This window comes from Pteropus alecto, unplaced genomic scaffold, assembly GCF_000325575.1.
Source record: "Pteropus alecto unplaced genomic scaffold, ASM32557v1 scaffold20, whole genome shotgun sequence".
NCBI classification, from domain to species: Eukaryota; Metazoa; Chordata; class Mammalia; order Chiroptera; family Pteropodidae; genus Pteropus; species Pteropus alecto.
The window spans coordinates 46,016,280-46,039,504 of record NW_006436298.1 but is presented as its reverse complement, the minus strand read 5'-3'; the positions used below and the strand labels follow the sequence as shown (position 1 = coordinate 46,039,504).

General features: G+C 37.4%; 1 long non-coding RNA gene across 1 annotated transcript; it reads left to right on the top strand.

The window, feature by feature from the left end:
- The first annotated feature begins 2,072 nt into the window (after nucleotides 1-2,072).
- Nucleotides 2,073-19,971, top strand: LOC112480639. Its single transcript, XR_003046725.1, has 2 exons — nucleotides 2,073-2,221; nucleotides 19,652-19,971. It is a non-coding gene; the product is annotated as an uncharacterized LOC112480639 (long non-coding RNA).
- The last annotated feature ends 3,254 nt before the right edge of the window (nucleotides 19,972-23,225 follow it).

Below are 23,225 nucleotides of genomic sequence, written 5' to 3'. Positions count from 1 at the left end.
CCTTGTGAAGACTGTCAGGGAATAGAATTAGATAAAAAGAAAAAAAAATTATCTCCATGTCTTCCATACAATGTGATTAAATTTAAAAAAATAAGTAAGTTATACATGAGTATGTATTTTGTCTTGGATGTTTGTCAGAGAAACTAAATGTTTTTCAAAAAAAAAAAAAAAAAAAAAAAAAGAATGGCCTAAATTTTTCTTGGCCTCTGAAAGGATTTTGTTCCAGATGGTATGTACTGGGAGCGGGGTGTGCTGTTTGATTTAAAAAATTCTTCCTAATATCGGTGGCAGGGGGTAGTCTGGGCATCCTGGGCCCCAAGCAGTCATTATAGAACTGTAGGTTAGAAAGAGAAGGTGGTCCCATCTCCCCATCACTCTCTAGAGAAGGTGGTCCACCCACCCACCCCATCTTCCTAAATCAGATCCCGATTTTTCCAGAATCTATTTCTCAGGTGATGATTGGCAGGTGAGGGGAAGAGGGGTGCAATCCCCAGTGTAGCAAAGACAGGACTGAGTCTTTCTGTGTCTCTCTCAGGAGGGAAGAAATCTTTCTTGGACACCTCTGGCAGACATCCCCTCAGCCCCTTACCCCAGAACCAGGTCACATCCCACTCCTAAACCATCGTGGACAAGAGGATGAGATTGCCATGACTTTCGCAGGCTGTGGAAGGTGACAATATGCCTCTGGATCATGCATGGGAGGAGTGTATCATGGCTTAGAATGAGTCATAAATGCTGTTCTCTTAGGGAAGAAGAAAGGGGAGATGAATGCTTCATTGTCTAAGAAAAAGCCCTTTCTCGAGGCTAGTGGTAAACTCTCCCAGCGTGCTCTCCAGTTCTCCTGAGGAATAAATCTACTTACAGGTTGGGGTGTGGGTAGGAGGCAGGCGGTTGTTTGTACTTATGCAGAACTCAGAGAGACCCTCAAAAGTAACTGATTCTCCCCTAGAGAATCTGGAGATTGGACAGAATTAGGGTGGGAAGGCACTCTGCTTGAGGAGAAAGAGAAACCAGGTTTTAGCCCAGTTATGGAAGGCTTTAAGTTGAGGAAGAGCCATGACTGGTTCTGAAAACAGTCTTGCTGTTGCTGGAAGGAGAAGAGTAGAGGGCTATTTCCCAGATAGTTCGGGGGTAGAAGGTGTCGGGGGGTACAATTCTCTTTGCTTTTGTCCTCTTCTCCTCTTTGAGAGAGAGCAGAGCAGTACATATGGAAGAAAATAAAGGAATGGCCCCAATTTCCCATCCCAGCATCAACCTTGTCTGGGTTCCAGCGTGCACGGGACCAACACCTCAGGAGCATGGAGAACGCAGTGGTCCCCTGTGGTGGTCCCTGCACTGGAGAGATGTGGGCTAGCGCTCCACCTAGCAGGTCTAGTGACCGAAACGCTTAGGTTGGGATTAAATTCCTTCCAAAGAAGGAATTTTGAAAGAGGCTGTATTCATTCAGGAAACTCCTCCTGAGTGCCTACTAAGGGCCAGCTGCTTCCTGGGGACGGAGTGCCCAGACCCTACACTCATAGCCCTTCTAGACAGAGTGGGCCAGTCCTCCCCTCTGTGGCTTGGCCAGATGTTTCTGTAGAGCTAAGCAAAGTGGAACCCTGCAGAGCTGTTCCTGACTGGCAAGATCTAATGTGCAGACGATTACTCACTCTGGGGACTCTGTGACCAAAACTCAGAAAACTTCAGGCCCGACGTGCTTAGCCTCAGAAATCCCCAGGTGCCTGTGTGTTGGCTGTTCCCAAGCCCCCGCCATCCCCTCAGTGATAAGATACACAAGGAAGGACAATAAAAGATGGATTTTATGACAACAGTTTGGTGACCAGACTATCTCCTGGCCAAGGCTGCTCCAGTCTGGGGCTGATGCAGGTTGGGTCATGGCGAGTCCCCCAGCAGGCAGCTCCATGAGGCCCTCTGACCATGGCATTGTGAGCTCAGCTATGACAGGCCACTGGGGAGTGCCAGATGTGCTCAGAGGTAGAAAGCTTCGGTGACTCATTTCTACCCCCTTGACCGGATCCTGTCAAGAGTCTTAGTCAGTGAATGGCAGATTCAGAGGCAGGAAAAAAAAAAAAAGCCAGCGGAGAGAAGCCCCAGGGCCTGGTCTCTTAGTGGCCAGCCTATAAATGGTTCCTATTTTGGGAGTCCTCACGCTGAACAACGCCGCTTCTGGAAACCCCATGCGATGGTCTAGGGGGCTCAGGAATGTTCCTGTGACTTACCGGTGAGTAAGGCATGCTGAGAGCACATAGGTCCCCAAGTTCAGCTAAAGAGACTTTCTTTTTACATCAGGTGGTAGAAACTGATGAATTGGTGCTGAATACGAATGTGATATCCTCCCAGTTGTTCAAGTATCTCGGCCTTGCCCCATTCCATGTAAGCGGCTCTTCAAGGGCCTCTGAGGCTTCCTCTGAATGCTTAGCAAGCTCAGCTATATGTTTCTTGCTTAGTCAAGGAGTTCTAAGTTGTAAAAACAGAAACTTATTCAAACTAACTTAAGCAAAACAGGCAGGTTTTATGCAGGGCTGAGAAGACTTGTGAGAGCAAGGTTGGAAGTGTGACCCCGCTTCAAGGGTGCTGTGAGTTCCCACGCTCCTTGGCAGCCTCCCTCCTGCCCCTCTCCCCTCCCCTCCCCACTCCTCCCTTTTCTCCTCCTGCTCCTCTTCCTCCTTCTCCTCCTCCTGCTCCTCCTCCTGCTCCTCCTGCTCCTCCTGCTCCTCCTGCTCTTCCTCCTCCTCCTCCTCCTCCTCCTCCTTTTCCTCCTCTTCCTCCTTCTCCCTCCCTCTCACGCTCTCACATCACAGCCTCTTTTCTTTGCTCTCTCTCCTCTTTTGCCTCAGTCTCCCCTCTCTGCTCACTAGTTCTCTCTAATTCTCCAAACACGTGCACTACCTTGACTGGCAGTACTGTCTGGCATTTCTAATTCCAGATTCTCAGGAGAGAGGTTCACAGTGGCCCAGGAGGGTACTGCAGTATAGAATAAACTTGGAGTTGGGGGTTGGAAACAGACTGCTAAGTAGCCTCCTAGGTTTGGCTTCTTTTGGCCAGCTCTACACCACTGCCATCTAAGCTTTGTGTCCAAGGAAGTTCTATGGCCAGAAACAGATGCCTATTCAAACCAGCTTCATTACAGAGAGGGTTTATTGAAAGCTTACAAGTCAGTCTCATATCCAAGGATAGGAAGGGAATTGTCAGGTTATGCTGATAGTGTTTAGAAAACCCCTACATCTCTCTTGAGTGTCACATATTCTCTTACACCTGCTTCTTCTGGTACAACTGTCCCATTCTGCTTCTGTCGACAGACTGATTTTTTATATGTCTTTATGGCTCCCCTGCGCCTGTTTATTGTACGTGGCTTGTGATTGTTATGGAACTCACTCTGGCACATTTTTCACCATCATTTAACTGATTCAGACTTTCGGTTCCCACTCCAAACTCTTATGTCGTGGGTGCTGGATTTCTGTCCTGTAATAATCAAATGTGGCTGGCCAGACTTGAGAAATGTGAGGCAGAATCAAGTAGCTAGAACCTAGGTCTGTCCTTCCTAGAGATGCGGGTTAGCCAGGTTCTTAAAGAAAGGAGGTGAGCCAATGGTATCTTCACTGTATCCTGACATGACATTCACTCGGTGATTTGACAAATATTTATTGAGTGCCTGTTTTAGGCTAAAACAGATGCTGGAGATAGGACAATACAGAAGAGAGATCAAACCCTGTCCTCATGGAGTTTATATTCTACTGGGAGGAGATAACCATAAACAAATACACAAGCAAATATATAACATACCAAGCAATATAGAGATAAGTTAAGTGCAGCAGAGAAGATAGAGAGTACCTAGAGAGAAGAGGAAATTTTTGTGTTTGTGGTATATATATTTGGTCTTTGTCCAGGTTTCTGTTACAGAACCCCTAAAACCCTTGGAATTGCCTAAGTGGTAGGAGTGTTTTTCATTATTCATAACAAGCCCCTTTTGATCAAACCTGAATCTGTATATTTGAGGTGACTCTTAGAAGGCCCCTAGATAGTTTCAAGATGAGGGCTAGTCACCAGAAGACTCAACCATGTAATTAGAGGGTTAGAATTTTTAGAGGGGAAAGGACTGGAGATTGAGTTCAATCACCAGTGGCCAACGATTTCACAAATCATGACTATGTAGTGAAATTTTGATAAAAACTCTCAAACAGCGAGGTTCGGGGTATTTCTGGGTTGATGAATACATCGATGTCGGGGGGAGCGTGGCATGACTGGAGAGGGCATGTATGCTCTGGACCGCCCCCTCCCCCATACCATGTCCTATGAATCTCTTCCATTTGATTTTTCTTGAATTATATCCTCAGGATAAAAATAGAATCATAAGTATTAAGCTTTTCTAAGTTCTATGAATCATTCTAGCAGATTATCAAGTCTGAGGGGGATTGTGGGACCCCCCTCCCCAGATTTGTAGTTGTCTGGGAAGAAGTGCAGGTAACCTGAGGACCCCATATGTGACTGGCATCTGAACTGGAAGCAGTTTCATGGGACTGAGCCCTTAACTAACTCCTGGTAGTGTCAGAATGGAATTGAATTGTAGGACACCCAATGGGTGTTGGAGAATCGGAGAATCATTGTTGGAAAATTATGTAATTTTATATAAGAGGTTCAGGGAAGAGACATTCAAATGAAATGAAAGAGCCAGTCATGGAGATGTCTAGAGGAATAGCGTTTCAGGCAGAAGGAAGAGCAAGAGTAGAGGTTCTGAGGTGTGAATGTACGTGAAGTATTTAAGGAAGAGCAAGGGGAATGGGGTGGCTGGAGCACAAGTGAAGAGTAGAATGGTAGATAATGTATATGTGTGGACACAGCATGGCTTGTAGCCTCCAAGCCAGGCGAGCCGTCCCATAGAAAGCTCACTGATTTAAGAGGCACAAATCCACGGTTTAAGGAAGCAATTTAAACTAAAGCATAGAGTTAGAAGCCAGTGGAAAGGAATGGAGTAGACTGACACATGTGCACCGGGGTATAAGCAAGTGGAAAGGCCACACCACTTAAATTCTGTGTTATACATGTTTATTTGTATTGTTTCTCTCTGTGCTGCATCAGCCTTCTCCACTGATGGTGTGGTTACAAGGGCCAGAGATGAAGGTAAGGAAGATGGAAGACGCCTGGTATCAGCTTATGCTTGCTCTACTGGAGATCTTGAGCTGTAGTGTTAGCCTGATGAACAGCTATGAGCTTTATTTACATGTCCAGGCAGTTGGGGCTTTGCAGGAGTGTCACTAATGAGTAACTGAAATAAGACCTCATGGATAGCGAGTGCTTCATGTCCTAATGTATATTTAGTATATAATGAATATTCAGTGCTTCACGTGTCTCATGTATATTTAGTGATCATGAATATTTAGTATTTACTTGGTTCTTCCATTCCTTTCTATCTAGGTTCACACATATATGCTCTACTTGCTTTATCTGTCTACCATATCTCCCAGGTAAATAATTATCTGTGCTTAACACATCTAATGATTTGCATCGATTTCATTTGTTTTCTTGTCTCCTGTAGTAGAACTGAATATTCTCAATGTGTCAAATGCACTTTGCATGAGGTTCAAGAGACGGACGTGTGTTTTTAGATAGAGAGGTGGCGTATTATTAAGGTCTTATAAGCTGTTGTTAGGTCTTTCTTTTTACTCTGAAGGGGATGAAAAAGCTGTCTTTTTAGATGAGCCTAAAACTTCATCATATGTATGGAAGATTTTAGGAAAGGCAGGAGGTAGAAAAAATTATAGGAGAATGTACCAGCAGATTCTTTGAGAATGTGGGTTATTGGGGGAATAATAAACATTAATTTCATGTTTGCCTACCTGCTATTTCAATTTTGTCATGGTGGCCAAGGGACAAGAACATATAGGATGAGGCAGCCACCCCAGATGTGAAGGGAGGCTGGGCACAGAGTAGACAGGAGTCAGCCGAGAGAACAGATACAGCTAGCTCTTCAAGGAAGTTTAGTGGGAGAAGTTTACAAAGTAGGAGGAGATGAAGCAGTATCCTTAAGAGTGAGAGCATGGCTACTTTTAACTAATCATTCGATCTTTGTGATAAACTTGACTTGCTTCCCTATAATATCCCATTCCAGTCATTCCTTATATATTTCCTTTTGTCTATTTGAATGAATTTGAATGATACACTATTATATACTTTAATTACCCCATCTCTGTGATTTGGGTTAGCTGGGGCAGAATATTAACATATTTGCTATTTTGATAAAAGCGTTGCAGTGTTTATTCATAAAGCAAAAGGGTATATGTTGTATGTTTGTGTGAGTTCATGTATTAATTTAAGCTCTACTGAAAAAGTCATTTAAATGTTTTTGTGGAATATAATTGGTTTCACTTTTTGAGGAGTCTCTTGTTAAAAGGAATTTGGGGGTTATTCCTTTCTCATGCTCCTATAACACAGAACTCACCATTGCTTAGTGTTAATTTTTAAATTGCAGAATGTTTCTTTAAAAAATATACAATTTATGAAACTACTGTAGTGTACTATTAACATGCTTGAAAAGTAAAATTAATACATGAAAACATGAAAATAATTTCATCTTTATTTGTAATGAAACATTGCTTGACTGGCAATGGTGGTATTTTAAGACCTTAAATATCGCTTGACACACCATATGGAAAAAATAATAATCTGGAACACAACATAAATCTTTAAAAACAATAATTTCCAGAAGAGTCAAACACTTAGTGAAAGTATCATAGTGCTAGAAGAAAATTTTGATTATTTATATTCTTGGAATGGGAGTGATGCTTCTGTACATAGCACCAAATTCAGAAGCCATAAAGGAAAAGATAATTTGATCACATTAAAAAAATCTTGAAGTTGTATTTAGGGAATAACATCATAAATAAAGTCAAAAAATAAGAAACTGGAGGAAATATTTGCAAAATATATCTTAGGCAAAGGGCCAATTTTCACTCACACGACTTTTAAAAAGCATCAAGCCAGCCACTTCACAGAAAAGATAGATGAAAGATGTAAACTCGTTAACAGAAAAGGAGCACAGTGACTGATAGAAATATGAAAAGATGGTCATATAGCAAATAAAAGGACAATGGATTATTTTTTACCTATTAGTTCAACAAAGGTTAAATGTTGGTGACGATTTGAATCAAAGTTCCTGCCCCGTTAGTGAGAAATATGTTAGAGGCAAATTTGGCACTGTTGGCCAAAACTATAAATGTACAAAGTAATTTTTTTTTAAAGAATTTAGCCTACAGCCATTCTCACTTATTTGCACAAAGATACTGTACAAAAATGTTCACCGAATCATTTTAAACAACTGAAAACTACTAAAACCTCCATCAATGTGGTCTAGTAATGGTAGAGCCACAATAAGCTGCCTCAAAAAGGATGAAATTAGTCTTTTTGTATTTACATTCTATGGCTGCCACTACGTACAGTTAAGAAAATGAATTTGCTGGATATTACGTAGAGTATAGGAGGACAATCTCATATCTGTAATTAAATGAGTATATATTTATATACAAATGTGTGTGTGTGTGTGTGTGTGTGTGTGTGTTGTATGTGTGAGTTTGTATGTGTGTTTGTGCAGTCTTTGTATTTGGAGAGAAAAACTGGAAAGCCTCTTGAATTGTTAACAGTGGCTACCTATGAAAATTGAGAAGTGGAGAGAAAGGCATAGAGGAGAAAGGACTTCCATTTTTAATTAATGAAATTGTGAACTGTTTGATTTTTAAAAAGTAATGGACTCAAACCACTTTAAAAAGAAATTGAATTTCTCTCACTAAGAATATGTGGCATGATATCTGTCTCTGTCTATCTTATCTCTATTTTGCTTTCTATCTCTTCACTCTCTCCACTTAATTTATCTCTAATTCATTTTATATATATATATTATATGAAATTAATATATATTAAATTAAGGGAGACTGTTTATTAGCCAGTTATTGACTTTTTCACAGTAATGTGAACTGCTTTAAAACTTATACAACGTTTCTTTTTGGCTATCTGTGGATAGTATTTTATTTTATCATAACATATGCATACTCATACGAGCTTAATGAGGAAAGTGTCAAATAGAATAGCAAACAAATAAATGCATTTGTTAATAATAGGTTAAGCACCCTCCTACCATACTTAATACTCAGAGTTAAAAATAGAACATATCAATTGTGAAGAAGTCTATACAAAGTTCTTTTAATAGAGATTTTATCTCCTTTTGAAATAGAGAGTGTCATCATTTTAAGAAATCCAGTTCTGACGGGCAGTTAGGAATAAGGAGTGGACTCATCAGCATTATGGCTGCCATTTTGAAAAGGGAATGTAGAATCCTTGGAGAGAGAGGACGTACAGGGTAGATATTTAGCAAGGAATGAATTTAGTGTGGAATAATTAAGATTAGTGCCAGAGTAACAGAAAGGTTTCCTTTCAAAAATTGTTTTCCTGCTTAGCATCTAGGAGCAGGCAGTAACCAATGAGACCAAGAGCTATAAACATACTTATGATAGCTCCTAAAGTAAAACAATTATATTGTGTTTTCATCTCATATACTCATATATATTTCTTTGTCAATATTGGCAAGCCTTCGTTTTTAAAATTTTGCATTTGCCTGTAATGTTTTTGCCCATCCTTTCACTTCGAGCTTTCTGAATTATTTGTTTTAGGTGTATCTCTTTTATGCAGAATAGAGATTTGTTTCTCTATGAAATTCAATCCAAAAATCTATTTCTTTTAATAGTTAAGCTTAGCTCATTTTTATTTATGGCTATGAAAGATATATTTGTTTCAATTCAGTTCTATTATTTTATGTTACCTTTTCTTTTTGCTTACTTGACCATTGTAATTCTTGTAATATTTGGGAAGGTTTTTATTTCTGTACAAATATTTTGTATTTTTGTATATTTTATGTAACTCTTGTATTACGTAAAGGTATAACTTCATCATACAAAGGCTACTTCAAACCAAGACTTCCCTGTGCAAAGGCTACTTCATATAACAAACCTAATTACTCTCAGTGATAACATTTGCTTATGTTTCTCCTTTTCCCCTATACTCTCCCTTCTTCAACTTGAATATTCTTTCTTGTCACCTTTGTAGCGCTAATTATGTTTTCACTTCCACCACTTGTTTTGTCTGTATTAAATAACATTCTTTTGTCCCTATCTATTTTCCTTCTACCTCCTCTTCTTAACTTTTATTTTATTATTTTTAAAAACTATGTTATATAAAAATATTTTCCATACTTAGAAAAATTGCAAATGACTTGATCGTTTTGCCTAGCAATCCAGATGGTTATTGCTATTATTTTTTTATCTTAAAATCCCCACGGCTTTATTAGAGTATGTCTCAATGTTGGTTGTTTCCGTTTAAATTTCCCTAATACATAATATGCCTTTTGAATATGTAGATACAAGCCTTCATTTTTTTCAGGGTGGTTCTATGACTGATTATTTAAAAACGCTTGCTCTGTTTGATTTTTCATTTTTGGGGATTCCAATTTTATATATGTTGACTAGCCTTTGACTTTTATATCTCTTAGAATTTTAGAACTATTGTCTTTCTAATTCTTTTAAAATTTTTTCTCTTTTTATTAGCTTATTTCATTTCTACCTTTAAGGTTCTATTTTGCTTCTTCTGCAGTTTCTATTTTTCCCTTTGTTCTTCCATTAAAAAAAATTAATTTCTCTAATTGTTTTTGTTTTTCTTTCCTAATTTCTGCCAGCACATATTTTACCCTCTTTTAGGTGTTTAATATCCTCTGCTCTGTATTCTTAAATATTTTTATTTTGTAATCTTCCTTTATGTAGATAATTGTTTTGTTATTTTTAAAGAATATCGTGGTAAAATTTTGTAATGACAAATTTCATCTACTGTATGGGCAATTTTTTTTTTTTTGAGTGTTTTCTTAAATCTGTTGCTAAATTTGATGCTTTTTTTTTTTTTTTTTTTTTTACAACTTTGTGCTAATTATATTTTACAGGATTACTTGGGTTAGTTTCCTGGACCATCTATTTATAGGATATTTTGTTAGGAGTGGGAAGTATGGCAAGATGAAATTCTAGGCTTTATAACTCAGGGTTCTTTCCTTTGCTGCTGTAGAGACATTTTGCTTCAATGTGTTGGTATCTCTTGTATTGTGCAGTCACCCTTCCTTTTCCTCTCTGAACCTAGTAGCATGATCTTAGCTCTATCAAATCCCAGCCATCTCTGAACAACAGATTCTTTAGCCTTTTACTTCTAAATGGATCCCTTTCATTCTATGTATACTGGAGATTATGCTTATTGAAATCTGCTGTCAACTTGGGTCTCTTCAGCCCTTTCTGAGCTGTTCTCTCCTGTTTCTCCAGATAGCTTCTTTTGGGGGTTCTGCTTGATCTCAGCTATTTGAGGCAGCATTATTAATAATAATTTTTGTAGTATTCCTGTTATTCAAGTTTTACAAAAAAATTTTGTTTTCATCGTCCTGGTTGTTCAGTGCAGTTTCCAGAAAAAGAAGAGAAATTTGGAACCAAATGTCACTTTGTTTATTCCAGAAATCCTTGTTCTCACATTTTAAACATTTTTATTTCTATTATATACATATTATTTTCATTATACACATCATATATAACTAAATGATTATTTAAAGAATTATTTTAAGCAAAAACATAAGAATAAAGGAAATAGAAATTCCTTATTCCCCCTCCCAACTCTTAAAAAAAATAACCATTTTTTTGTTGGTTGGTATGTATCTTTCTAGATATTTCTCTATGTATATATACGAAATTTATGTTTTCAAATTCATACCTTTAATCTTATCCTTTGTTAATACTCAGGGTTTTGTTTTCATTTTTTTTTTCTGCTTTTAGTTTCCTTATCCCATCCTACCATTAACTTTATTTTTATTTTATTGGTGCAGGACTTATTGATAAACTGTTATAAAAGTTATTGATCTTGAAATACAGTCATTTCTTCTGTCTTCAAGAACAAAATGTTCAACAAAAGTTGAACATTGTGATAGTAGTGAGTTTTTCATTCCTTTTATCTCATTTTTTATTTAAACTCTTCTTTTACAAAGTCTAAAAGTAAGAACTGAAGTTATGCTCCCTCTTTCATTCCTTTTTTTTTTCTCTCCCTGTCTTTCTTTTTTATTCCTAAAAGATTCTAAGATGCTGTCTTGAAAACACAGGACAAAACCTCTTTGGGGAAGATTGTTCTAGAGCAATACTTTTTTATTTTTTGCTGAGGGTCTTTTTTCTCCTGAGGTGAAGTTAACTTTTTAAATTGTGAGAATGATTTTAATTTAAATATTCAAATTCACATTTCCGAGGTAAACTTTATGAAATATTTTGTTTTGGGCAGTCACTTTAATGTTTAAACAATTTATCTTTCTGATCATAACCATGAAAAAGTTTGCCTTATTATGTATAATTTTTCCTTCTCAGTCACATATTATCTTTCATGAAATAAGAAAATCGAAGTTCTTATTTTTGGCAGTCTATGTCTTCATGCTGAGTCTCTAAATTAGACTCACTACACAGCTTTAGCCCAGAACAGTCATTTTCTTGTGCCAAAAAAGGACAGACATCACTTTTGCGGCCAGTGTGTTAGTCATCCAATTGAAAGGTTGGTCCTTGACGATCTATCATTTGGACAAAGTAGTCATTTGGCACAGTTTGGATTTTCAGAGTTCATTCATCCACAACAAGGATAACAAATAGCTGTGTAAGAGGAATTCTTCACAAACAGAAATGCTTGGGGGACGAAGAAAAAAATGAAAGAACAAGGAAGCCTAAAATTGTTGCTCTTAGATATGCAATGCAGAGACTTCTAAAAGTGTCTTTTACTTCAGAAAGATTTCCTAGTTTCCATATCATCAGCTAGGCTCTGGAGACGCATGAATTCTTCTGAAATAGCAGGCAACATTTTGTATGACATGGTCACACATACATTTTCTGGAGAAAAAGATCTTTCGTTTTAATTGGATCTCAAAGATGTAAGTGAATGAAGTTGAAGAAGTATTACTAAGAATGCAAATAGTTTAGTATAACTTTGTTTCTTAGTGTTGTGGTCACTTGTTGTTCCTGTCTGGCACCCATGTCCCCTTCTTTGGTGACTAGACCTCAGTGTTCCTTTGGGGGACTCTCCCCTCACTCTCAGTGCAGGTGGAGCTCAGGGCTTTGGGGTGGTCGATCAGCATGTGCTGCTCTCCTGGCCCCAGTGATGGCTTCAGGAGTGGCCAGGTAGCTCACCAAAGGCTTGTGAAATTTAGGTCTGAAACTTTGCCGCACCTACTAGGAAAGAAGTACCTCCTTTTCAGTGGAGTTGCTGAAGAGCTAGGATGTAAATCTAGGTCTGACAGGGGCCTCCATGTGGTGATGGCTTTCCTGAAAGTGAAGCTAACAGAAAATAAAGTTGAGCCAAGAGACGGAGGGTAATAGTCATGATACCTTTCTGAGTCCTGAATCTAATGGTGTTTGAAGTAGCCTCTTTCTGTACTTTTCAGGTATCTGAACCAATAAACACTTCCTCCCTCACTCTTTTACTTATTTGTTTACTTAAATAAGTTTGAGTTGGGATTTTGTAACTTGAGTGACAGAGTCCAGACTGATGACCATCTCTACTCTACGTATACATATTGTTTTTGAATATGTCTGGGAATAGCCTTTGTACAATTTGGGGTGCATAGCAATATACCAAGAGTTGTTTAAGGAAAGTAATTCAGTATTTTGCATATTTAAGTCTGTTGACATAAAATACATTTTTTAAAAAATTTAAGTATTGTTGGTATATTATATTAATTATATCAGTTTTAGGTGAATAACATAGCGATTCAACAGTTTTATGTCTTACAATGTGATCACTCCACTAGTTCTAGTAATCATCTGTCATAATAAGCTAAGAAGATAAATAACTCTTTGCTATTCTAACATGTAATATAACTTATATTTTGTTCTTGGCCTACCAACTTTTGCTTCTAAAAAAAAAAAATGCCTTCCTGCCTAAAATGACTCTCATGTTCATTGAGCTTCGTCTGATATTTTAGCTAAGCAGCATGGGTGCCCATATGGTACCCTGGGACCCGAAGAGGAGAGTAAAGGAAACAGGACAAACTGAAGGGCACCCAACTCTAGTCTCAGGATTTTTCTTATTTCTTTCATAAGAAAGAACATTTATTCTGTTTGACTCAGTGAAGTTAGGAGAACAAAGAATCATTTTGAAAAATTTGCTCATAGTTCTAACAAAGTGAGTTCTCTTATCTATGGTTCAGTTACGACAAAAAGGGAAAAATTTTTACGTATGCTAAAGTACTTTTTCAGCTTTTGAAAAAAATCAATACCATATTCGCACTAATGTTTGCTTGAATAAAATATTGACTGGAGATATGTTCCTTTTGGTCTTTATGTAAAAACACCCATTTTAATCGTCAGATGGGTTCTAATTGTTTCCCCTCCCCTCTCACAGAAAGAGTAATGAAAGGACAGTTAAAAGCAGAACTATCTAGTTATTTTATAACTGGCACTAACAAATTTCGCCAATTATAGAGTCCATTCTGTAAGCAATGAATGTGTGGCTCCCAATTAATCTAGTGCACCTTCAGGCAAGGTCTAAATCAGCTGGATACAGCTAAAGCAATTTGCACACAGCTAAAAGCAAATTGGAAAATAAGTGTTCCACGCTGCTGCCTATCTTTCCAAGCCAAAGACACAATCAGTATTCTGGCAGCAGCCCTCTGTCATGTTATTTGCAGCTATCAATTTTAATTATAACAATTATCGATTAGTTAGGAAAGTGAATAATCTGAAGCTCAAATAAATGACTCTGCTTCGCTTCTCCTTCCTGCCTCTCAGAAGGAGGTGTTACTCTGAGTCCTGCTTCAAGATTCCACCTGGATATTTGGACAGTTCTCGTCTTACTCGCCTCCCTATCACACACACAGTCTTAGTTTTCCAACTTGGCTTACAGACTGCTCTGACCTGAAATAAAGCTCAGTCAGCATCTTATTTCTAATCGGAGAATTTAGAGACAATTAAAGAAAAGGTACCTGGAATTTGAAGATTTGGAATTTATTAAACCATTTTTGTTCAGTTGGGTAAATAAGGGAAAAAAGAAATTCAATAGGAAGAACAGAAGATAGAAGCATAAGAAAGGAAAGAAAAATGGTCTCTATATTGTCAGACTGAGCAAGTAAGACAATATGGTTTAGTGGAAAAATAGGGAATTTGGAGTTAAAAGGCAGAATGAATCTTTGCCTTCAGATTATTGCCACATTTATTAGCTCAGTGATCTTTGGGAAATCAAATAATGTTACTGAACCTCTTGTCTCCTACTCTGTATAATAGGGCTGGGAATAACACAGTGAGAATAATACTTTCTTCGTTAGATAGTATTATTTTTTTAGGTGGAGAAGGTTGGGAGTGGGAAGGCAATTAAATAATACACTCTATTAGAAAGTGTTCTGCAAGATGGTTATCAATGTTGAGCTCTCCCCAAGTTCTATTATATTTGTTGAATTAACCATATTCACCTCTGACTTAATTTTCCACTGTCAGATTCTTCATGAAGGAAACCCCAGAGAGGTAGGCAGATATGGAGATGATAGATATGAACATAAATAAATTCATCTCTCAGTTTATGAACTATATGCTTGTTAGCAAATTTGGCTATAAAGTGAATCTCTGCAAAGCAAATCCCATTTTCTTATCGATGTCTATTATAAAATCAGATATATATCCGTGGAAAAGAAATTCCCAAGATTCTAAGTCAAAAATTGTTAGAGGACAGCAGCAGTTACTTTGAAACGTGTTCCAAATTTTGAAGTGTTTGACATGATTTTCCCATCTTTAAGATTCATCTGTAACCTATCTTTGCAGAAAATATTGGTTAATAACTAAAAAGGATCAACAAATCTTAGAACTAAGCTCTCCTTCCTCTCTGGTCTAGATGTTTACAAAGTCCAAGGACCCACGTTATAATAATGCATGTTGTTAATGGTGATGTAGTCTAGCAGGCAAAGTAGTACAGTTCCTTAAATTTTGGAGCAGATAATGGAAAAGTCAATGAATTCTGTGCTTCATCATTTTCTTAATCTAAAAATTCACTCTATTTAGCTTATTAATAAAAGGCTACCTAGAGCCGAACAACCTCAGCATGGCACTTTAGGTGGTCTAGTCTGAGTGCCACAACCACAGTCTAAGGAAACTGATGGTGTGTGAGGTTCTAGAGCAGGACACAATCCAAGAACTAAAGCAAGGTTAGAACCTTGTTATTCGTAGCAGTTTCTACAGAGAAGCAGTTAAAACTTCAAATAACTCATAATTTATCTCTGCTTGATTCTTCTTGATTCTACTTGTAGGATTCAATCCTCATGGAGAATATAGTCAAATAGCTTCATGAAGATCAATTGTTTTTGTAGATATTTTAGAAATAATTTCAAATTATGTGGAGGTATAATCTACTTTTATTTTTCTCTCTAAGTTAAGGAAAGGTGTGGTCTGTTTAATTTGCTCTGTATCAGAGAATGTGATTTTTAAAAATATCATACAATTGCTAGAAAGTCTGTCACCATATTTCCAGGGAACTTATTTATTACTCTAGTAAACATTTAAATTAAACACCAGAGTTAAAGAAGATCTGCAATGGTGACATGAACAGGAATTTGAACTATTCTAGAATTATTATTTTTTCAAGCATCCTATTTGGTTGGTTGTGCATATCCTATTTGGTTGGTTGGGCATATTTTAGAGTATCAGATTCTTTTCTAAGGGACCCCATTGCATTTTTGCTTTTGAATCTTTGCTTTAATATTTATTATAAAGCACACAGTACCATGTTTCAGTATTTGGTATTTAAAATGCTTTAGTGATTTACCACGCTTCAATCAATTGAAATTCTTTAATGGGCAAAAAAATTCCCTTATTTGATAAAAGATTAATTAGCAAGGGCTGTACTTGGATTAGGAACATCCTTGGGTTATAGCTACATTTAAAACTCATATGGCTTTCACCATTGAATGTGGAGTGATTTGATGGAATTCATCAAAAGATATCTGCTACAATATAACTCAAAGTATGAGACAGACCATAATGTTTAGTAGAAGCCGCATGGGAAACACTCTGGTTAGACCCTGAACTTGTCCCCTTTGATTTTATGACTCTGGGCAAGTTATTTAACCTCAATGGGTATCAATTCTCTCATCCATAGGTGGGGATAACACCTTATTGGGTATTAAAATTAGGTATTAAAGGGAATTAAATAAGATAATAAATTGCAAAGTATATAACAGTTGTTCCATAAACATTCTTTCTTTTCCATTTCTTTTCTTGTCTCAAAATAACATGAAATACATGAGGTAGCCAAGATCTCTCAACTGCTAAATGAAATATATTTACAAACTTCTGACTTTTCTGTACTCAAAATCGGTCAAGAAATAAACAGAAAATTGAGTTGGGATAATTTCATTACTTAGAAAGTCAGAATCTTTATTACAAGAGAGTCCTTATCTGACCAAACACCTTTGAAATCCTAAGCCTTAGTCCACACACTTTCAGCTGTGTTTTATAGAATCTCAATGTTAGTAGAAATTTTAAAGTATCATCTGGTCTAATTGTCCACCAAGTTTCCTAATCCCCTTTATCTTACAACTGGCCCTGTCTGAACCAAAGCCAAGAACAACAGACAGCTGGGGAAGGGTTGGGGATGTCACTGGACTGGAATTTCATCTGAGCAGCAGAATGGTGGGTTACAATCCAGGCGACCTTATTAAATATGTTTCTTCTGGAATGAGCCTTATCTACAAGCCTTCGGCATCCCTTAGTATGTTACAGAAGCATTCCCCTGATCTTCCTATGTAATTATTTCTATGCCTGCTCCAAGGGACCAGTCTGGCTGCTCAGCCTCCTTCCTTAGGAAGGCTTCCTGCCCAGGCCTGCTTTCTTCCTTGGCCTATCAAGAGTCTAGATCATTTACTGCTCTTGCCTTTCTGCCATTTATTGTTCTGGACATGCTGACTATTTTGACATAAAAATTTATAAAATGTTAATGGTTATCACTTCTCTTGGGATTATTCTCATCCTAAAAGTGACCAGAAAAACTACTGGTCTCATAGGCAGGAATGAAATCTGGGGCTATCTGGGACCGGGGCAACCTCATAGTGGAGATATCTTGGGGCGGCAAGGCATTGGGAGGTGCCCTCTACAAATTGTACAATGTACTTACCTTCCGCTTGTTGGTAAGATCAGGGTGGATAAGTGTTCATGGTAAGTTGAATGTCTCTTTCAACTTACACAATTACTGAATGCAATCGGAATGCTTTAGCATAAGATTGAAATAACCCAGTTAAGGCTGATTGCTATCTCATGAACTTCTCCATGCCTCAGCCATTCAATATTTCTAAAAAGAAAAAGCCAGTCCAACTGCTTCATGTTTAAATCTGGCACCTTCTCAAGTGGCTGTGAACAGGTAGGGCAGGCCCGCCAGGTGAACCTTTCTGACCGGGAGAGCTGGGGATTGTCACCATCCCAAGATATCTCCACCATGAGGTTGCCCAGGTCTCAGATAGCCTGATTTCATTCCTGCCTATGAGGCCACTGTAGTTTCACTAGTCACCTTTATGATGAAAGTAATCCCAAGAGAGGAGGTAACCAATAACATTTTATAAATTGGCATATCAAAATCATCAGCCTGTCCAGAACAATAAATGGCAGTAAGGCAAGAGCAGCAAATGGTTTAAACTCAACACACAGCTTTGCTTTTTGAGACGCAAATACTTGAGTAGAGTGATGGGGCTTCATTTAGAAATACCATCCACAGCTATAGAAAATCAGTGTACAGAAGAGTACACTGTGAGAAAGACAAATTATTCAGAAAAGTGGATTCTCAGAGAGGCTGAGCTATTACATGTGCCAGTTTTCCATCACAGGCCTTTAGGTTCTTGCTCTATCCAGCCATGACTGGAGAACATGATTAGAAATTCAAAAAGTGTTGATTCAGTCTTTTCTTGGTTATCTAGATGCTGGGATCGTCTATGTAATGTTTACTTAAGCTGAAAAAAACCAACACAAAATATCTTTGTCATATTTTCTTTATGCAGCAGCAAGTGCTCATTTCACTGAACATACTTACTGATTAGTTGTCTCATGGGTTAAGTTTACCTCTGATGTGTCAAGCATCAATTCCAATTCTCGGCTCTATCCTTCACGATTGCACTTAACAGATGACTTTAGACACTTCTCATCACTGACCACTGATCTGGGTGTTGTGTGGAAGACTTTGATAGGGGAATGGAGCCTAGTGGAGGCGAACGCTTTCAGTGGTCTTCCTCTTTTTTCCCCTCTCTCTTCCCTCATTTCTGTCTTTAAGAAAGAATATCCTTTTCCTTTTTGCCAAGTTTGCTCATTCTTGCTCTTCAACTTCCTGCCTCTTTTGGTTTATATTGCCAATTCTATCTTCTTTAATGCTGCCTCCCCTTCTCACATAAATATGGTCAGCTCATGACTTTATTATCCTACTGGTAACTAATATAATATTGAATGTCAACTGTAATTGAAAAATAACTTAAAGAAAATAAAAGTAAAATGAAAAAAAAAAGTCTTCATTATTCTAAAAAAAAAAAAAAATCTCAGTTACTCCATGATTTTACCCACTAAGGCATAATGCTGTCTCCCTTTCTCTTCACTATCAAACTTCTGAGCTTTCTGTTGCCTTTGCCTCTTCCTGCCTCACCAGAGGAAATTTTAGCATTTTGAAATCTGGTACATTCCTCATCTTTCCAATCCTTAACTGGAGCCTTGTGATTGACAGGTTAAATGGCAGTTCCCTGAAGCATAAATCCTTGACCATCTGCCACATCCCCAAATCTCTCCTCCCTTGGCTTCTGAGACCTGGTCCAATTGTAATTCCCATCTTTGGTTTTTGAACTCTTCTACCTCCCTTGTGGCTTTTCTCACCCGCTTTGTCCCTGAATACAGATTTTTCTTTAGGCTACATCTCTCTCTTTTGGCTTTCCTTCAGATTCCTTCCATCTTTAGCACTTCAACTGCTGATATCTATGTTACCACTTCCAAACCTGTATTTCTATTGATGTCCCCTCTCATGTTTCTAGGTATCTCCTAATGACATCCAGGCATCTCCACCTGGATATCTTTGTCAGCCTTGATAAATCAGAAACCCAAATCCCCTTTCCTCCCTCTAAATCAACTCCTTTTCATAGACTCCTGGCTCTTTCCAAAGTGCTACCTGATGCTCGCACTCAAACCCTGGAGTCTCGTTAACTCCTCCTAAATGTTTAGGACTTTATTTCTTCTACTCTGTGATTATTTAAATACATCTCTTACTTTCTTTTCATCAGCGTAGTTCAGGTTCTCATTTTTTCTTGTTTTTATTAAAATAGCTTCTTGAATCATATATTTGCTTCCTAAATTTCTTGCTCTAGCGTATTCTATTTACTACAGTGGAAATCTATAAACTACAGTAGATATATACCACAGTGTATTTCTCTATATACTCAGTAGAAATCCTCCTATTAGAAATCATCAGGGATTGGTAGCTTGTGGGTTAATAACAAGAACATCAATTAAAACAGGGAATTGTGACAATAGACACATACCATAAATATTTTCTTTTAACTTAAAGCACATAAATATACATTAATCTTTTTTTTTTTTTTTTTTTTTTGCAGAAAAGAAAAGAAAAACTTTATTAGAAGAGACAGTACACTTTCATACATGGAAGTGGGCCTGAGCAAAAGAAGAGTGGCTCAAAGGCCAAATATACATTAATCTTAATACCTTTTGGCCCATTGATTCACGTTCTGCATCATCTTTCTTGCATGAGCATCTGAACTGCATAATTTCTTTCTTTTTTTTTAAGTGGAACACAAATTAAAGAATTGTTTGAGGCAATCTAAGCAGTAAATCCTAAATTGTTATGGTATCTCACCAATCACAACTTTCTCACCCATAGTTAATTTGGTGACATTAAAAAAACTCTCAGAAAGTACAAATCTTTTTCTTCTACCACTTTTGTCAGTTTATTTTAAATTGTAAATGAATTATATAAGCATAAAAACAAAGACGATTTGTATAAACAGGTTTAGGAGCAAACACAATTTACTCTTGGTAAGAATTGATGTCATGTTACCTAACTAGAATGAATGTGTGTGTGTGTGTGTGTGTGTGTGTGTGTGTGTGTGTATTACAACTGATGGGAGCAGAAGAACTCAAATATTCTGTCTAGAGAGGAACCCATCAGTGACGAGATGAGCCATCTGTGTGTGGCGGCCAAGAATCAGGGCTGGGAAAGATTAGCTAGTCTGGGGATTCAACTCTATGGGGGTCAGTTAACAGAGCATCTACTGTATTGTCAAATTACCTGGAGTGAGATATCTTTGTTTCTGAAATTCTAAAGAATACCACTAACAATCTGTGGAGATACCTGATCTCATGGGAACTGCACTTTGAGGGGAGAGAGTGCTGTTGGAGCCATACCACACCAAAAACTTCTGCCTTGGCAGCAGCGGCTACTAGTCTCACATCCAGCTACAGGGTCTTTTCAAAGTTTTTTTTTTTTTTTTTTTTTCCCCACAGATATTTTTAAAAACACATACGCAAAAACTACAAAAAAAAAAAAAAAATCAAAATGAAGACATTTATACACATCTGATTTTGATGTAGAATTTCCATAGCAACATACTGCTCATTGTTTAATGTTCGGTAACTTAGAGGCCGATTGGCTCATAAAACAATTGGGTAGTGTTCAGATTTAGATTATAGGAACCTTGTTCGTTTATAAAATATTATGATCTTGAGCCTTTCAATCTACCATGAGTTAATGCCTCCTCTGGGAATTGATGTCATATTACTTAACTAGAATCACTCCTGGAGAGCAAAAATAATTTAGTGAGAAAAAAAATCATAAAAGAAATCGAGTGTACTAACCCATGGATTAAAATATAATTTAGAAAACTCTTTCTGACTTAGTGTTCATCTGGGAAATGATCTTTCTGAGTCTTGTCCTCTACGCCAAATATTAGAATCACTTCCCTTTAACATTTAAAAATTTATCACTTAAGCTCAAAGCCAGCCCAACACTATCTTGGGATTCTTAAAAAAAGTGTTCTCCTTCCAAAATCAAGCCCACTCATTTAACACATGTTTCCAGAGGTTCATTGACTAGTGGATAATGAGAGGTTCAGATTTCATTGACATGCAGAAAGTGGACTCTGTGTGTTCTTGTAGGGCCTTTAGACCAGGCCTGGAAAAGCCGATGTGGGCCTGTCCCTTGGACCTGTGTCAGTGTGCTGTCACTGGGACTTCGGAAACATTTTACAATGCAGCCCTGAACTCTGGTGCACGGGTGACTTGTTTTTCCAAAAGGAAAGAAGGCCAGCATTACTATGTAAGCGGAGGAAGTTGACATGATCTCATTCACGGGCCTTTCTTCTATTTGTGTCAGGGGAATCCGCCTCTGTGGAATAGCAAGCCTTTCTTTTGGCCACACATGGTTGTCTGCTTAATTTTCCTCATTCTTAACCTTTGCCTCCTCCTTGGAATGAAGTGTGAAATACTGCCAAGACTCTGCATTCTTTCTGTATATCTTCCTCACAATAGTCAAGGAGAGCAGGGTTAAAGATGTTTGTACATCCAGAAAATAACTCCAGCACACAGAACAAGGTCTGAACAGCCACCTCCAATAGGAAAAAGTTAACATAAAAAGGAGTTTGGAGAAAAATATTGGTTTCTGTCTCATACAATCTTCATGGTAGCAACCTAGTTAAACATTGTCTAATTTAAATTAATGGTAAACATACCTTGTAAATAATAAAAGTTCCCAAAGCCAAACTTATATTTAATAGCACTAATTGCCTTCGAATCAGTCCCACCTTTTAAAACGGTTTTAATCCAAGCAGCACGTTAATTATTGAATCATATTTAAATCCTTGCAAAGTAATCATTTAATTTGCTACATTTTATATAGTGATGCTTTATTTTTCTATTCTTCAGTTGCTGTACATGTTGTAGAACTATGAAGAATGCTATAGATCAGATTATTCTGAGAAATGTAGAGCTAGTGCTTTGACTATTTGTAGCCAACATTTAAATACCCATTCTATTATGCTACTTCACAAGACATTGAAGAAGGTCTTTATCATGGTCTCAGTTGTGATTGGAAAACATTTTTACGGGTTTACTTAAAAAAGAGAATGAAAGAGCTCTGTTTCTAAATGTCTGGTGCTAATATCAGCTGTGTGAGCAGCAATTTTAGCCATAGTATTTTATTACTGAACTTCCTATTTCTCATTCTCAAGGAAGGAGAAAGAAGAAATCCATACTTTATAAAAGCATTTGAGAATAGAATATAGAGGTTGTTGTTTGATGACCTGTATATTAGAACTACACTCAGTGATGTGCCACACATACATCCTTCTTCCCCTTCTTTATACTCTTCTTATTGTACCATCATACAGGAGCCAAAGAGGACAATATCATCATGGAACTCATTTTTCATTCTATGCTATGTGACTGGAAGCTTAAGGTCTTCTGGGAACCTCTACAGCACATTGAGGCCCCATGAAATCGGTCAGGAAAGAAACCATTCGGGCCCACTTGCTTCTTTCTTCACATGCTGTCTTTTAAAGGGAATGCTAGCTTCCTTTTAGAGATCTGTTCTTGATCCCTTTTTTCCTTTACTATTTAATAATTATAACAACATATGAGCACTATGGAAAACAGAAAAGAAGTAAAACCTATCTCCTTTGATAAAATTATCCCAACACAAGCAGTGTTTTTTGTTTTTGTTTTTTGTTTTTTTTTTAATCTATTGTCACTCGGTCCCTTTATATGAACTTTTTTACATAGCTGTAATCATGATGTATGTTCAGGGTCTTTTTTTTTTAAACAGTTAACAGAAATGCTGTTGCATGTTCCTACACAGTCTTCATAATTTTGACTTAAAAGAGCTAAACGATAAATAGTTCAAGAAGTAGATGGTCCATCTTTTATTTAAGAATGCCTCCTGTTTTTTAAAATTTCAGTTTCTGTTTATTTTCTTTCGCAAGTATAAGTAACACTAATAATCATATTAATTTCTATCACTTTCTCTTTATTTTTAGACATGTTCTTATGCTAGAGACCCAGAAGTGGGTATACTGGGTCAATGGTTATGAACATTCCGGAGCTCTTAAAATATATGTCAAATTGCTCCCCGAAAGGGCTTAGCCAATTTATACTGAAGCAATTATGGATGAAAATTTC